The sequence below is a fragment of the Stegodyphus dumicola genome, chromosome 10, assembly GCF_044657685.1.
Source record: "Stegodyphus dumicola isolate Sdum_Otavi_A_Nest chromosome 10, ASM4465768v1".
Taxonomy (NCBI): Eukaryota; Metazoa; Arthropoda; class Arachnida; order Araneae; family Eresidae; genus Stegodyphus; species Stegodyphus dumicola.
Window position 1 is genome coordinate 113,211,817 of NC_140777.1, and position 17,636 is coordinate 113,229,452.

General features: G+C 30.7%; 1 long non-coding RNA gene across 3 annotated transcripts in view; it reads left to right on the forward strand.

Moving 5' to 3' along the window:
- Positions 1-17,636, forward strand: part of LOC118189098 (uncharacterized) — an 872,843-nt gene that overhangs the window by 505,649 nt on the left and 349,558 nt on the right. The gene's annotated exons all lie outside the window — the stretch shown is intronic.

Below are 17,636 nucleotides of genomic sequence, written 5' to 3' on the forward strand. Positions count from 1 at the left end.
GGCTCTATTATGTGCACTTGGGACGTCTTTTCAGCGCATTTTTCTCTGAATAAACACTTTTACTCTAGTATTGAACTACTGAAATTAGGCATTATTTTTTGAAACATTTACTAACTTTCACTGAAAGAATTTATTAATTCTTATAGACTCTGAAATATTAATCATTATCTGATATGTTTATTAATAATTTAAATAATGATTAATACTCCAGAAAATTTAATAATATCGATAAAAGAATTTTTGTTGAATGATATTGTTTTACCTAAAGTTAAGAATGACTCAGTGTTCTTTAAGTTATCACGTTATATCTTAGAACTTATTTTCATCAATTATGCTATTTTGATAAGTTTCCAATACTGTCTGAACTGAAATAATTAATTTATGATACCACCATCTTAGTTATATCAATTTAATAGTAGTTACACATTTATTATAGTACTATTATTATTATTATTATATTAAAAGTGTAAACCATCTCAATTATTATCTTATTATTTAACTTAATAGCAAATTTTACAGCAATCGTTTACAAATTTCTAATATTTCGCGAAAATTGTTACATAGTGAGTAAAAATCCTTTATATGCTCCTGTATACGAAATTAATCTTGTTTGGAACGTAGGCTCGTTATATACTAACGACGTTTTTTATATAGATATTTTAAATTATAATATTAATATGTAAATTAAAAATGATTATAATGTTTTTAAATACATATTTTTAGTTTTATTAATAATGTAAATTAAGTATTTTTTGGTTTTGCTTTGTAAAACGGTAACATAAATTTAGTTTTTCATTCATAAAAAATGAAAGTTTCGTTTGTACGTATTGAATCAAACCATAAACTGAAGGAAGGCAAAGTGTTGCATAGAACAAATGTTTAATTTTTAAAGACAAACCGTCTCATATTTGGGCCGATACGGTATTTCATGAAGTTTTGTGACTTTAATACTCTCATGTTGCTTTAGAGAACAAACATATTTAAAAAAGAAAGTAATAAGTAATAAATTATAGCATTATCCTTTGTTTTATATATATTTTTACTGGATGTGCGTCTCTTTCATATATTTAATTTTCTAGTTTAAAAATATAATTATATAATTTCATCAGTCAAGCCAAGAATTTTGATAACTTGTGAAACCCTGTAAATCAAAAAATATCAAAAGGATACTTAAAGTTTCTATTACTCTGTAATGCAGCATCAGAATGAGAATGAGGTGGAAACAGGAAGGAACGCTAAAGACATCACTCCAATGACGCTTCAATAAAAGCATCTAAAATAATAACGTAACTGGTCTAATCCATTTAAAATCTATCCTCATACAATCCGAGGGAGGGTCACCAACAGTTATTTCACTCAACACTGAACTCACCCTCCATTGTCCAACAATCAATAAACGTTCCCTATCTTCCATCCCCCTCTCCAGCCTTCGCGCACCCTGCTCACCTGATCAATCATCCATCATCTTCTTGACAACTATTCCTTCCATTCTCCCCAAGCAGGCGATTTTTTTCTTCCATTTTTCTAGCATATCCTTTTTTCACTCTCCTCTAGACGATTATGATCCACCGGGTACCATCTATCTATCTCCGCATTTTTATTGTTTTGTTTTAGGGGTGGACCTTTGTTTGGTGGATGTCGTCTGTATGTTTTCTTAGTGGGATGGACATCCACTTAAAGCGAAAATACATTTCTTAATAATACACTCCATTAAGCTCACTTCTCTTAGTAGAAAATTATCCCTATGCTGCTTTGGAGGGTTGGCAGGATGAATTCTATAGAGAATTAGTTGGTCTACTTTTCTTGTTTAAATTTTTAAATGGTAAGAGTTGGTTATCTTTAGTATGTTTGAAGCTAATAATGTTTTCCCTATCGCAGTAGTAAAGGTGAGAGTGTTCTTGTGAGGCGCTTTAGTTTTTCTTTACTTATTGCATTTAATGAGAGCAGTTCAAACATAGTCCATTCTGTTCTACGAACAGTTACAAGTATTCTCATGAAGTGTAAAATTGTTCCAAAGACGTATAAATTCTTATAAGTGTAAAACGCTGTTATCAATACGCGAGTAAATGCTTAAAAAGAAGTATTTATCTTGAAGGTTTTAAAACTGGCAGCAGTGTCTTCAGGGCAAAGCAGTTTCTTTTTTCTGTATCCTTTTTTCTTGCAAATGTCTAGGAGACGTAATTATTGAATCTGAATAAAACGGAATAATATCTGTATAAAAATGGTAAGGAAACCTGCAATCAGAATTAGGGTGTTTGAAATACCGTATCTGTGGGGTACTGCACTATATCTGTGTTCACTGAAAGAGATTTAAAATTATAAATGGTAACATATTACAGAGAAAGTCACAATAAAAGCGCCAGATGCAGAATGCCCATCAAAATACTTTTTAAAAAAATAGGAAAAATTACATATTTACAACAGTTAAATGTTTTGATATAATAAGAAATAATGTGCGGCATATGAATTCTATCTATAAAATATGTATGACGTATGCACCGTATTCTCTTGATGAAATTCGTAATAACGTTCTCTTATATTTCTCCACTGAGCGGTCTAAAGACACGCTCAATTCTTGCATAAGATTTTTTAATTTTATACATTAACTTCTGATTCTTTTGGGGCTTGCAATAACACTGCCATGCATAATAGTGTTGTTTTCAACAAACCGGCTGGATCAAGAACCTGGTGATTTAATGTCTGGTATCCAACATGTGTTCTCAAACTTCTTTATCATTCTCCAATTTTTTGTTCCTTTAGGTTCATTTTCAGAGGGTAGAATTGTGCGAAGCTTCCTATCGGTCGGTGCATAACACTCACCAATCTTGTATTGTTTTTGTAGAATCAAAACTCGCTCTTCCTTGGTGTAGTGACTTATTTGAAACGAAGCTGCCAAATGAACTGTCAGTGATAAATTGCCAGGCTTGCGAAGTAAAATCAAACTCAATACTCTTAAATCGGAACATTTGCCTGTTGTAAGTATGGAAAAATATTTTCCATTTTTATAAAAGTAAAGCATTTTTATATTAAATCCGGCGATTTTCTTGAAACATCATACAAAATTGACAAAAATAAGCTCGCAGTTTCAGCAATAAATGCAAATTAATATAAGCTTAGTATATACTCATACAAGTATGTCAAAACCACAACTTTGAAAACAGAGGTAAAAAAATGTTAAGCTGAATTTTAAACACCTACTATCCAACTAAAAAATACTACATGCATTTTACTGCCTCTTTTCCTCTGAAATTATTCTCAGATGAAGGATGTTCGTAAATCATAGTTAAGCAAATAAAAAATCAATTTAGATCAATATTTTTAATTGCTTAACATGTTTCCTAAATATTTCTTTCCTTTATAGGAAAAACTTCATAATTTTAGTATCTATGCAATACCTTGTCTGATGAGACACTAACGACTACTATCCTATTTGACATGCAAAAAATTACAGCTTCTTTATATCTATGTAATTTAATACCATTTCTTTCGGACGCGTTTAGGAGCAAAATCATGCATCTAACTTTGAGTTCATATTTCGAAACTCGAGGACGTTTGCCGAGATACAAAATATTTTAGGCGAACAAAATGTAGCGTGCATACTCTCAAAATAAAAACCAGAACAGATATTTAAATTATCAGCAGCGAATGAAAATGTCTATGATATTAGTGTGGTCAGAATTCTATATTCAAAACTTGGCCGAAAAATATTTTTTAATTTACTCATCTATGTATCATAAAAAACCTATGTAATATAGTTTCTTTATATCTATATTCTCTGATGGATAACACGTTTAACATTAAATGAATTTAACGTTTCACCTGCGATAGCCATTATGCAGCGTAAAAGAATATGATGTATTCATACATATTCGTAAAATTGTAATCATGTCGAATGCAGTCCTTTTTGCATTTTTTAAATTAATGCATTTAGATTTTATAATAAAAGTTTCAAAGTGTTGGCTTTGTTTTAGATCATTAAAAAAGATTTGTGTATTTAATCGCATGGATGCCAACTGTAGCTGTTTACTGGATTTATCTAAAGGAAATGTTTCAAAAGCTTCATTTCCTCCGCCCTTAAATATCCCGTAAGAAACAACATTGGCATCATTCGCTTACAAGATGCCACGAAATGTAGAGCTAACTGATTTCAAGAAAGGTGTAACGTCGACTATCGCAAAAATGGCCTATACTTGAGGGGCATATTACCAAATTCGAACGGGGCGTATGTGATTCAGAAGTGGAAAGTGAGCGGTGGTTATCCGAATATCTGTCGAGTCGGCAGACCCACGAAACTGGAAAACGGGGACGATCCGAGAAATTCGGAAGAACCGCACATGCCTCAGGCTCACATGCCTCAGGAGTTTCAACAGGCAATAGGGAGTGTTGTTTCAATGACTACCATCCATAAAAAAGCACATCTGCTTGGTTTTCATTGTCGTGCTTCACGTCGACAGTGGACCGTTGATCAGCGGAAACGGATTCTCTGGAGCAACGAATCAAGGTTCACTTTCTGTCGTTCAGATGGCAGGGTCTGGGTCTGGCGTCTATCTGGAGGACGTCTTCTGCCAGAATATATTGTGCCCTTAGTAAAGATCGCCGGAGGCAGAATTATGATCTCGGGGTGTTTCTCCTGGTATGGGACTGAACCCTTGGTACAATTTCATGCTAAACTCATTGCCGACGCCCTACTGCATTATTTCGAATGACACTGTGCTTCCTACAGTTTGTGGCAATTTTACAGGCTGGACCCCTGTTACTTTCAGAATGAAATTTCCATCTGTCATGTGGTTAGGTCCACAACGGATTAGTATGGTGACAATGGGGTTAACGACTGGACTGATCTGCCCAGTGCTCAGACCTAAAAACTATCGAGAACCTTCAGGACGAGTTGGATCGTCGAATTGACCTGTCCAATATCGATGAAGGAATTTATATGTCTTCTCCGAGCTGAGTGGAAGGAAATACCGTCATACAAGGGCCTGTAGAAAGCATGCGCCAACTGTTGGGTTTGAAATTGCCGCTTGTGAAGGCTCTACCAACTACTGAGTATGAATAAATGCGTTCTTTTCTTTTCTATCAGAAGTGCCCAAATACTTATTAGTAGATAGTGTATATACATATAATTAAGATATGAAATATGAAAGAAAATTACATACTTTAATTTAGCAATAATTGTTTTGATTCCTGATTATACTTTGGCTACGTCCCCTTCCTGAAGTCTAAAGCGCGTCATACATGAAAACTATTATGTCATCTTTAATTCTGCAATGAAGTAAGTTGTTGTCCATTCGCAGTACAAAATTAAACAAAGGATTCCATTCTATAACTACGCTTTGCTGAAAAACTCAGAAAATCTTCCTTAAACTCACAGAATTACCGCTGTAGACGATTAGCATGCTCCAGCAAACAATAGTTGCCTCGAGTGAAGCAAATATATTCAAGAACTATGATTATTAGGATTCCAAATCCATGATAATATTTTAAATATTTTCAGAGGAATTTTGAAGAAATTTATAAACGTAGGCTTTTAGAGTATTTAAAATAATACAAGTTTAGATATTATATAATACTTTGTTGTAATAATTTTATTTTTTATGTGCCGTTTTGTATGTAACATGCGAGACATGTAACATGCGTTTTGTAACATGTAAAAGTTCATGAAAAAAATGACGGAGCATAGTGAAAACCAAAAGCTATATCCTCCAAGAAATTCATTTTCTTTCTCATTGGAGAAACATCATATATTTTATTCAATGTACAAAATTTATCATCAATTCCTAAGACTCTAATGCTTTTTTTCTAAAACGACCTTTCTATCACCAAGCTTTTTCTGTTTGAGGGGAAGGGAGATATACCCAAGATATAAAATATTAAAGACAATTACTAACGGTTATTTAGCAATAGTCCTTTTGATTCCCGATTTTACTTTGGTCACGTCCCGTCCCATAAATCTAAACTAATCAATATCTGCAAACTAATCTCCATTATCTCATTTATAATTCTGCAATGCAGTAAGCTCTTGTCCATGACAAAAATTCACACAAAGAATTCAGCTCTATAGATACCCCTTTACTGAAATGTCACAAATAGTCACTTTTCTACTTTTTCTTGCCCTACTAGCGCATTTCTTCTCTCTTCGCTGTATCATCTATTGTTTTTAAATGTGATCATAGATTTGCGGCGTGCTTGCCGCAACCACAGTGGTGTGTAAAAGAGATTTTGTGTATTAAAATATTATTCACCAAGAAGTAAAATTATGTGATGAGTCTACAACTACTTTTGGTCTCCAAATTCCATCCGTTCGTTACGCACCTTATTTGCATGCCAGCAAAATCTCTAACCATCTCGGCCATGACTAAAACGTAACTGGTGTCTTCTCTTCCACGTATCCTAAAATATTGTTATCTTCATATTCTCACGTTATCATCTATAGAGCTATCACACACACATATATATATCAGTGAAACAAAGAAAAATATTATTTGAGAAGCTTTATTTATAATAGGATTTTTAATAAAAATATTAAACTTAAGCTATGACTATTATAATTAAAATTTTATTGTAACTAAATATAACTTTGAAAAGTCACTACAATTTATGTATAAAAATATGCATAATAAAAACATCTTTTTTTTCTGTCATAAATCTTCGTTGTTAATTCCTTTAGTTTGTATAAAGCAGAAATTTCAAATAGAATCAGTTGAAAGATGTTAAAACAACTGAACATATTCATGAATATTTTCTTTTTTTTTAAAAAGGAAATTCAAACACATTTGATTATTTATAGTTGTAAATTAAAAACCAAAGTTGAGAGAAGATTTGTATTATTTAAAGAAAAAATATCATTCAACAGATGGCACAGAATCAAGATTATGCATGTAATAATTGAACATTTTCTAACAAAGAATGTATTGCATTCCTATAAATTCTTTTATATATTTTTAAAACATTCTTATAAATTCTCTCTTTAAAGAATCACATATTACGTTTTTCAAATAGCTCATTATTGATTTTAATTTGTTTTACATATAATCTGTTACAAACAGGAGTACCCGTTTAGCTGATGAATCTGTGACTTCTACGTATATATTGTAGTAATATGCTGCGTTGCTGCGAGCATTTAATAAACTCTACAGCTGCAAGTGTAAAACATATGTAAAAACTGTGCTATTAGGAGTATGAACGAAAATCAAACTAGAATGTTCATGTTAATATTGGATATATGTTTGTTTGTAACACTCTGTGTAGTTCCCATTAAAGAATGTCTATAGTATTAGAAGAAAGTGTTATATTATTAAAATATACGTTCAACTGGATACAAGCAAATGTATCGAGCAATCACCACTTTTTTATCTTTATTTTCTGAGAATGTTTTGAAAATGGCAGAAAAAATCCATTTTAACTATCTTATCAACATCAAAATTTAACACCCCTTTGAAATTTAATATGTGGCAGTTAATTTTGTGACTTCTAAATATTTCGGAAAGATTGAGAATGTTCTTTGCAAAATTCTGATGTCAAATTGTATTTCGCATCTATTTGCTTGAATATTCAACGGGAGTAATAATTTTCTTTTACATTTAAAACTATGCAACTGCATTTTCGTAGTTTCAATGACTCATTCACTATTTGAATTTAACAAAGCTCCTCTTATATTTTCTTAAGAGTTCTTTTACTGAAATCTTAGCACAGTTTGAATACTAAAAGTTAACATAATGTTGTAATTTTGCTATTAATTGCTTTAGAAGTATAGGTTTTAAAAATAGACTTTTTTAAAAATAATCTTGGTTTGACATAATTGTTGTATACATTACATGACAATAAGTTTACTCCTGCGTTTACTTTAAAAATCAACTTAAATCAACAAACAAAATTACAATGATGAATGTTTTTGTCTAATTGTATATTCATTGTTCATCACTTAAATCAAATCTGTGCCTTGTAATTTCAAATAGATAACTTTCTCTTTTTAAATTCACTTTTTCTTCATGAATAAATCTACGTGTAATTAATAGTGTAATTAATTTTCGTCTTAAAAATATCTCTGGTGACTCTGGGGATATATCAGCTACAGTCATACTGAGGATCTGTCGATATTCAGTTTTTCTTCGAGAGCTTGAAAATTAAAAGATGTCTGTATATGAATGAAGCATATGAAACTTTCTACCTAAACACTTTCACATAGGAAGAAGGATATTTAACTAAAAGTTGCGCATGTGGAATTTAATGCAAAAGAAGTGTCTTGATTTTATCGAACTGTTAAATTTTTGAAGAATGTAACATTTTAAAAAACAAGATATCTACATTGAGTCAAGAAGAAGACGTACAATTGTTATTTAATTGTGTATTCTGCACGCAAATGGAATCCTTGTTGATCATGTGTATTCCTGGGTAAATAACATTTATTTATTTAACCATGTTATTGCTTGAGAATACACGTGGTCGACAGGTTGATCGACTTCAACAAACGTGCAGTTCAACTTCACTACTTTTCCTATTATTCTACTCCAGCAAAGAATCAGTTTTCTTCATCTGATATTCCTTTTTTTAGTTTGCAAGTAGTTTTATCCCTTTTATAACAAAGTCCTGGTCAGTTTAAGATAAATTAGATGTTTTATTATTTAGAAATAAAGTAGACTTCCTATTAACCGGATCCGTCCACGGCTCTGAAATCAGTTATAAAAAGTAAAACATTAGTAATGAACTATATTGTAATTAATGAAAGTGTTACAAAAATAACTGTATTAAGCAGTTTAATCTGAAGATAATGTTCATTTGGCAGTATAAATTAAATCAGAATTCAGAGCAAGAAAAGGGCAAACTTCAAACAGAAAAAATACTGCTTTTCTTTTAGAATATACTTGTATTTCGAGAGGAATCAACGAGAATCAGAAAACTATTAGTTGTACATTTAATTTAATTTTTCGGATTTAATTTAATTTTAACGGATGCTATAACAATATTTATGTATTCCAGATTATGTAAAATTACACTGCTTATCGTTGTAGAAAAAGCAATTTCTAGTAAATACTGTGAAACTATCTGCTTATTTCTATATTGTCATACAGAAGAAGAAATATTGTTTAAGTGACTTTCATAAGAGAATCTTTAACATATGTGTAAAATATTCACAGAATTTATAAAGTGCTGCTAAACTATTTGAAGTTTTTAAAAGAAAAGGTGCATTTCGTTTCATTTTAGTTATAAGACTACAGCAGGTGACGCTTAATGTGATCACGTTCGTATACAACTGTTTTGACAGTATTAACCGATTGATAAAGTTAAACGATGAGAAAATAATGATCTTCTAAACAGTAAAGGAATTTAATTAATTTAATATAATATAATCAGCATATAAGTAGGTACTATCACAGCAGTACAATTAGAAAATATTAAAAATTTGTGTATGAACTGTTCACAATGTTTCAATACAAATGTTCAAAATGTTTCTGGAAATTATTTCACCGATGCTGAAACTTTAATCTTAATATTTGAAAGTTATCCCTCGTTGAAAGAGAACAGCAAAAGTGAAATTAAAAATCAGGGAAAAAAATCGATTTTCGTTGATTGTTTGTACGTTCTTTTTTTTTTTTTTTTTTTTTTTTTTTTTTTTTTTTTTTTTTACAGAAACAAAGAAAAAGGGGAACCTAAACCTAAAACTAAACAAATAAACGGTACCGCCAAAACTGGCAAACCGGTAAAACTAAGGAACAATCAAAGAACCAGATAAACTAATTAACCAAATTTTTAAAAAAATCTGGGCAGCTCGCCCTAAGCTCGTCTTTCGAAGAAGATTCTCGCCATCAGGGTCACCTTGACCTTTATTCTGAATAGCTTGAACATAATAGCTAGAAAAAAATATGATACAATTAAAAATATTGTTTCAACAATTTTGTGAATCGAGATTTTCCATCTTTCTAAATCTTTGATTCACTTATTAAGGGGGGGGGAAGGAATTCCGCTGATTTTTTTTTCTCCTGAAGAAGAGGGACTTGTGTTAAAACATCCTCAAAATCCATAGGGGTATTCCAAATCTACCCAAACTAAGGTTGTTGTTCCTTTTGTTTAGTTTTAAATGGCCTTTTAAAACCGAAAAATAGCTGTTTGATGACTTAATATAATAGAATAACGTTGGCAACTTACTTGGCGACATTTCTCGGTCACTTGCCAATTTTCATAATATATTTTGAAAGTTATTTAGAGATTTTACTTCAATTTAAAAAAAGGTCATTCTATTATAGTCGGATCATATTAACTAAGAAGTGGATTACAATAAGAAAGTAGTTTTCGTTTTTTCGTATACAAACGCGCAGTATTTCCGCAATTCGATAACAATAACCAATGATAAGATGAGCTGGGATCTCTCATTAAGCGGCGTCTACTGTGTTAAGCATTAACGTTGATCTGTAAAGTAAATATCTTCAGCCATTACCAATTTCTGCTCACATTTTGCTACAATAAAGGTGATCGTTTTAATTATTATATTACTTCTTAATGTCCAATAAAAACTTTACTGCAAAAATTGTTTTTTCTCATGTAATATATGGGCAAAAATATATAAATTTCTAATATGTATAAGTTAATCTATGTTTGTGTATGCATACATAATGTATATATTTGAAGACAAATATATTCTGCAGAGTTCATTCTCAAATAGATATGTTTAAATCTAGTAGTCCAGTAAGAGCATAATTACTATAATAATAGCTAAACTTTGGAATTTCTGCTTTACATTTATTTGAAATTGTAAACTCATTTTGAAAACTTTTAAATTTTTAGTTTGTCAGCAGTTTCATACATTGCATTTCTTTTTATATTTGTTGGATTGTTATTATTGTATGACAAAAATAATGGGCTTTATGATTTTTTGAAGCGACACCTTTTCTCGTGTAGTTAAATGTATATTTCAGGTTGCTCCTTTAAATAATAATTTATAAACTTTTTAAAATTGTAGGATTCTATGTTTATTAACTGTTTATTAATTGACAATAAGATTAAAAACTTACAATAAGATTACGCAACTTTAGAAAAAAATCTCAAAATAGCAAAGATGTGCAATCATAGTTTTACGCAAGTAGTATATTTACAATAATCATATGCGAGCAATACATTTACATACTTATATATATATATATATATGTTAATGGTTAAACATTTTCCTTCAAATTAGACCTTAGCTATGCCCCCATCAAAACTCCGAGAGGAAAAATAAGTCGCACTTGCAGCAATGCCCTAGGCCAGCGGTTCTCAACCTTTTGACTAGCTCGTACCATCCAAACATATCTTGCTTCTCTGCGTCCCACCGGTTGAGAAACCGTGCCGTAGGCCCCCTCAAGCTATCAGATTGTTTTATGATAGATTTTTTAAAGATCTCTCTACAACGCAACATTACTACACCGGCCTTCCACGGTCACCACTCCCTAGAGCTCAGATACCACGAGGGGTTCGGAGCATAACGTTTCAAAAATAAATAAGTAAAAGTTGTTGAGCCGCCAGAAACTTCTCATAATCGAATAGGCATTGGCCTGTTGCAATAACCAGCTAGAGTATAACTTCCCTATGAAGTCGCAGAATGTTCGGTGAGATAGATGTTGAATGAGACTAAACTTCGGCGAGTGGCTGTTCCAAAGGGATCGAAACAAAAGATTAGAATTTAGTCTGTGCTCCTTCTTCTAAGCAATACTAGAGGAACTTCTAAGGAACATTGGAATTATTACATTTAAATATGAGAGAATATTAACATAAAATTTATATTCGCCAAGGCCAAGATTGTCAGAATATACAGTATATACGACCCCTGGGGAAAGCCTTACATAAGAAAATATATTCGTTTTCATAAATTAACGTGTTCATTCTTTATTATATTTTTAACATTTAGATGTTTAGTGGTATACTGTAGTCGGCAAGCATATAAGAAATATTTTCTGATCTTATATATGAACGGAAATACAATCCTTCTGTTGCCTGTATGAAGCAAAGAATACTTATTATTTATTCAAACAAATCTGCAACAAAGCCTACTGACAGTTTTTGTTTCAATAAAATCTACAGCAAAAACTACTAAAGTGATAACTTGGAATAAATTCCGATTCGTTTGTTGCGAGCAGTAAATTCGGTAGTAGGCTTTTCTATAGATACATTATCTTTCATATGATTTACATTTCTTTCAAACCATTAATTAAACTTTAACATGTACAAAAAATTTCATATGACATATTATTCACAGCCAGTTAGATTTATAATTAAATGCGAATTTAAGAGGAACAGTTTCAAAAAATGATTTTTAAACATAAATTATGAACAATCCAATCAATTAAGTATCTTTGGTAATTCAGCAGAACAATCTGTAAGAACAGGAGTTCTTATGGCCAAATCTAATTGAATCGCAGACAATTCTATACGTTTATTTGGTTTTAAATGCATTATTTTATTTAGTTATGCATATAAGAATGAAAACGAATATTCTTGTAAAATACAATTTAACATATTCTCCTAATTAATGTAATAAGAAACTCAAATATAAAGCTTTTTTCTCTTCGCCACTTTTTTGTACTGTTGACTGATAATTTTCCACATTAATCTTTTTGTCTTTAATGAAATCTCGTACAAAAATAGTAAACCTGTGCTTAATTGTAATTCACTGTTAACTTTCATTATCTGCCTTTCGGCAACATCAGCATAATCATAATTTCACAAGTATTTAATGTCTTAATTTAACAAATTTAGCAACATTTAGAGAAGAAAAATAATCTTTCACTTGAATAGCAAGAACGGAAGCCCAAGTATTCACAAATGTTTATGTATATGCTTAATTAATTAATTAACTGTATAATTAGAGCATAAAACGTAACGTAAAAGCCTTAAGGTAAAGAAGGTTGATGATAATCTTTTGTTGCATATTGAGGTAAGTGTTAAAGAGGATTTTATAAATTGTATCTAACTCGAAACATCTGAGAAGTTTGCACTTTTTTGAAAGAACTTTCAACAGAATGCTTCAATTTTATTTTGTCTTGAGTAATGCGCAAAGATGAGTATTGAGTTTCAAGAGGAGAGCAAGTAATTGTAAAAGAGAATTTCCTAAATGAACCTTTGAAAGAAAGTGAATAAGAGAAGGATAACTCATTCTGAAATTGAAAAATGGTACCCAAAATTAGCGCTTTTACTTTTGAAAATGTTCGTGAGAAATGCGTTAAGCCTTCCGGTGTTAATGGGGCATAGATTTACATTTTGGAGGATCAGTTAATTGTAGCATCTGTGGATTTGATATTAGTTCAATGATTTTTGAAGAACTGGTTGACGTAATTTACATTACGTAGAAAATGCAATATAAAACAAACTAATTTGCTGGAAAACTATGAATTAAAGTCATTAAATATAGATTTAGAAGTAAATATCAAAACAGAAACTGAGAGTTCCGTTTTATTGCCAACTGACTGAGAGTAAGTGAATATGTATGGAATATGTATGCTAAAAACATAACTTTATACTATCAAAACGTAACGTAACGTAAGGCAGATGCAGATTTTTGTGCTGTATTAATTTCACACGTGACTGAAATACGTGCACAGTTTCAAGAAGTAAAACGCTCTGAAAAAACCTTTTTCTTTATAAAATGAAGGATATATATCAGTCACCCTTGAAATCAACTGAGTTCTATGCAAGGTACTAGCAAACCCTCGATTCTCTAACGAAACGAATAATTCTTTAAATTAAAAGGACCTACTAACGTATCTTTGTCCTGTTAAACGTTCAATCCTTGTTTTCAGTTCACAATAATCTATCTTTAATAAGTTTTTGATATGTCAATATTGATGTTAACACGTGGAGCGCATAAAGAAAAGTCAACATTTTGGACTCCTCAACATTTATATTAACTTGTCGAGGGCACGGAGAAAACTAAAATTTTTTGACTGCTCAATAATCTCCCTCATTGCATTGTTTTTGATCATTCTCAGTTTCGAAAACGTTACATGTAAACGTAAACGCTGATCAGTTGAATGTGTCTACTCCACGTACACGTTTTTCTATCCTCTATCTTTTTCCTTCGCCATTTTTTCGGTTCAACTTTATGAATCATATTAACCAAGATGTGCTGGTGTCACAACTGACACTAGAAACAGTAACTAGATTAGACTACACACCCTTTAAAGCTTCTTAAAACTAACATAAAAAACGTTCGAAGAGTACAAATCATAAAATTAGATCACAATGAAAATTATTATAATTTTCCACTGATTATATTACTGGAATCTTAAAATTTACGATTTTAATTACATAAAAATAAGATCTTACCTCTTTCCCAGAGTACAATTTTGAAACTTAGTATTCCACTTTAAATTGCTATACAAATCGTTGCCATTCTCAGCTTCAAAACAAAGAATAATAGAATTAAACATTTTGATATTTCCGGTGGTTTTAAATATTGACTTGGAATTTTTATGCGTAAAGATTTCGTATAAACTTTAGGAATAAATATACCAGAAGAACAAAACAATTAACAGAAATTTCGGAATCTTTTTCACAACTCCAAGTACTGACAGTTTTTACGGATAAAAATATCCAGAATAAATTCCACTATTTTCATAATCAAGATACCTTCATCAGTTTTTCATACCAAATGTAAAAACAATTACGGCAAAACTTTGGAAACGTAAACAATGATCAGCTGATTGCGTCCAGAGCAAACGCATCTTCTGCACTTCGCCTTTTCTAATATAAGATATGTAAATCCAAGAATATTTTACTGCCTTAGTTTTGAAATAACCAGCTGATATTTGTAACACATCACTGTCAAGAAAATAAATTTAAAAATTAAAGTCCCCACTTTTTGTCACATTTATATCTAAAACGTTTTATTTGCTATTTGGGTCTTTAATGATACAAACAACTTAAGAAAAATAACCATTCACAGTGTTCTAACACTCAAAAAACTGTTTTGCTGCCCAATGTACGATTTCTCTGTTACGAGCTTAAATATAGTATTTTTAGTGATATTTAAGAAACCTAAAATATTTTACTTCCAGCGGCAAGATCCAACCTCGTTTAGATTAGAGATATGCGCATTATGGATAATGCCATGAATATGAATGAAACTAAATGAAAACAAAACCCTTTGAAATAATCCTTTTTATTGCAGACAAAGATAAACTACATTCCATTTTGTATTTTAATTACATTGAAATAATTTTAGAACTAATTGTTGGGTCTTTTTCCTAGCAGGTGCTTTCACATTTCCAGTATTATTAAAATTATTTTCCGTATTTGTTTAGTTATTTAGGAAAATGTTTCTACGATCAGTTTTCCACTGCAATACAACGTTTTGAAATAGAAGAGGCACAAAAATCTCTGTATCTGTGTGCCTGCACATAAGTAAGTTCAGAAAGAAAAAATGGCTTCCTTCTCACATCTGTAAATTCTTTCGCTATTTTGATGCTGAAAACGGCCACTTTCTTGAAGAGAGAAATGTATCCGGCAAATTAGAATTACTACTACAACCGAAAACACGATTCTCTATCCCGTTTTTGTAGTTTTCTGCCATCGTTTTAGTTTTTGTAAAATTCTTAGTTTATTTAGGCAATACAAAGAATACTGAAGATAAGATGAATATGGAGAACACATAGGATTTCTTAAGGTCTGTATGCGAGATATGCTACGTGAAATGCATTGACAGGGATTCATCTGTCCAACAGTTTATGAACGAAGTTAATAAGTTACAATATATGCACATAAGCAGCACGATAGACATCATAGCGATATTCAGTTTTGATCCCCATTCTAAAAAGGACGTTTTCATATATTTGTATGGATCTTTCCTTCAGTTCATCATTATGTTTTACTGTAAACCTCCTTTTTAAGAGGAAAATGTCTATTGGAGGATTAGGATTACCAGATATTCTTGACTACTGTGAGACAGGAACATTTCTATCAATACACGTCATGAAAATCGGCTGTTCAATTTATTTCACACATTGTTAGCAAAGAGAGGTCAAACGTCGTCTTGTTGATAGAAAATCTGTAATTCAGCATCTCCTATTTCATTTTTTAGCTTTGAGGGAATAAAAAGCTTCTGTATCATGATATTCATTTCAATTGATATTCTTTTCAACAGAGATAAAAGGGCCGTAAAAGGCTCTTATGTAATCCTTTTGGTGATTGAATTAAATTAAACCACTTTTAATCAATTTCATACAGTTACGTCATAAAATTCCATCATTCATTTTCTAGTACTCTGTATATAGGTATATACTTGAAACTAATTATATTGATTTCACGTTCCATAGATTAATTACAAATTAGAATAATGTACTACTTTTCATAAGTAAAACAAAAATAATTTGCACCCGAAGAAACCTTTAAAAAAGAATAATTAACTTGATTATCATTCCTTAATAAATTAATAATCGAACTATTTAGGATGTTACCATTGTACAAATACCATTGTATCAGTGTACATCAATATTATATAAGCGTACTCATTATATATATATATGTGTGTGTGTGTGTGTGTGTGCAAGAAGAGATAGCTATCATGAGTCATTATCATAAGTTACTTGCTCATTAAGTTTAACTCTTTCAGACTAGCTGTATTTAAATTAGTACAATGTTTGGAAATTTCAAATCGAAATCATAATAAATTTATGAAGTTTACAGCAGAGACAGGTAAACTTCACTTTTTCTAGCTTTGTTTATTTTACTTTTATGTTTTATTTACTTTAATATTATTCAAAGTATTTTAAAACTAATGTGCAATAGTAAAAGATATTTACTAAATGTTCAATTACGTGAACGCCATTTTTAAGAGCATAAAGCCTTTTTTTTCAGTTTTCTGTAAAATAGTATTGCTGTCAAACACTTAGCAAATCCAGCGAATTCTTGTACAGCAGCATGAAACTAGACAGCCGTTTTATTTTTCCACTTCCATTACAAATTTGAATTCGAAATTAAACGTAACACGTGATTTAAAATTCAACATCACGTAGTCAACGAATTCGTAATTTAAAAGTGCACTTGACATTACGTCTTTAAGAAACATAAGTCATAAGATTTGTTATTGATTAAAATATTTAATTTTCAGAAAAATCAAAATATTGTAAAATTGATTTCGATGCGCATAATAATGTATGTGCAAATGTACATCACTAGTTTGAATTTTCATTTTTACCCGTGCGAATCATAACTGTGATTGGTTTATTGAGATTCTCTTAAAGTTTAGCAACTTTAAGTGCTTTTAAACTACAAACTACAACATATATAGTTTTGCAGTAAAATGCATTTCGGTTTTAAATTTTTGGTGCAATTGGATTCAACGCAAATGTAAATCTTTTAATTAAGAGGAATAAAATTTGCATTTAAGGTCAATGTTTATACATTTCTCTAGTTTTATTGATGCAATAAATCAGGAATGTTTACATTTTTTATTTTATTTAAAATAACGTAGATTTAGCAGGAGAAATTTTCACACTGCATTTAAATTGCTTATGACATATTATTAATAAAATTATATCAGATTGATGCAAAATATATTTCTGTTGATTATGGTATTAATTAAACATAATCTAAATTAGATAAGAACTATTTCTATTGTATAAATCATTAATGTTCACAATAGGTAATTAATTGTTAGTGTGCTATTAATT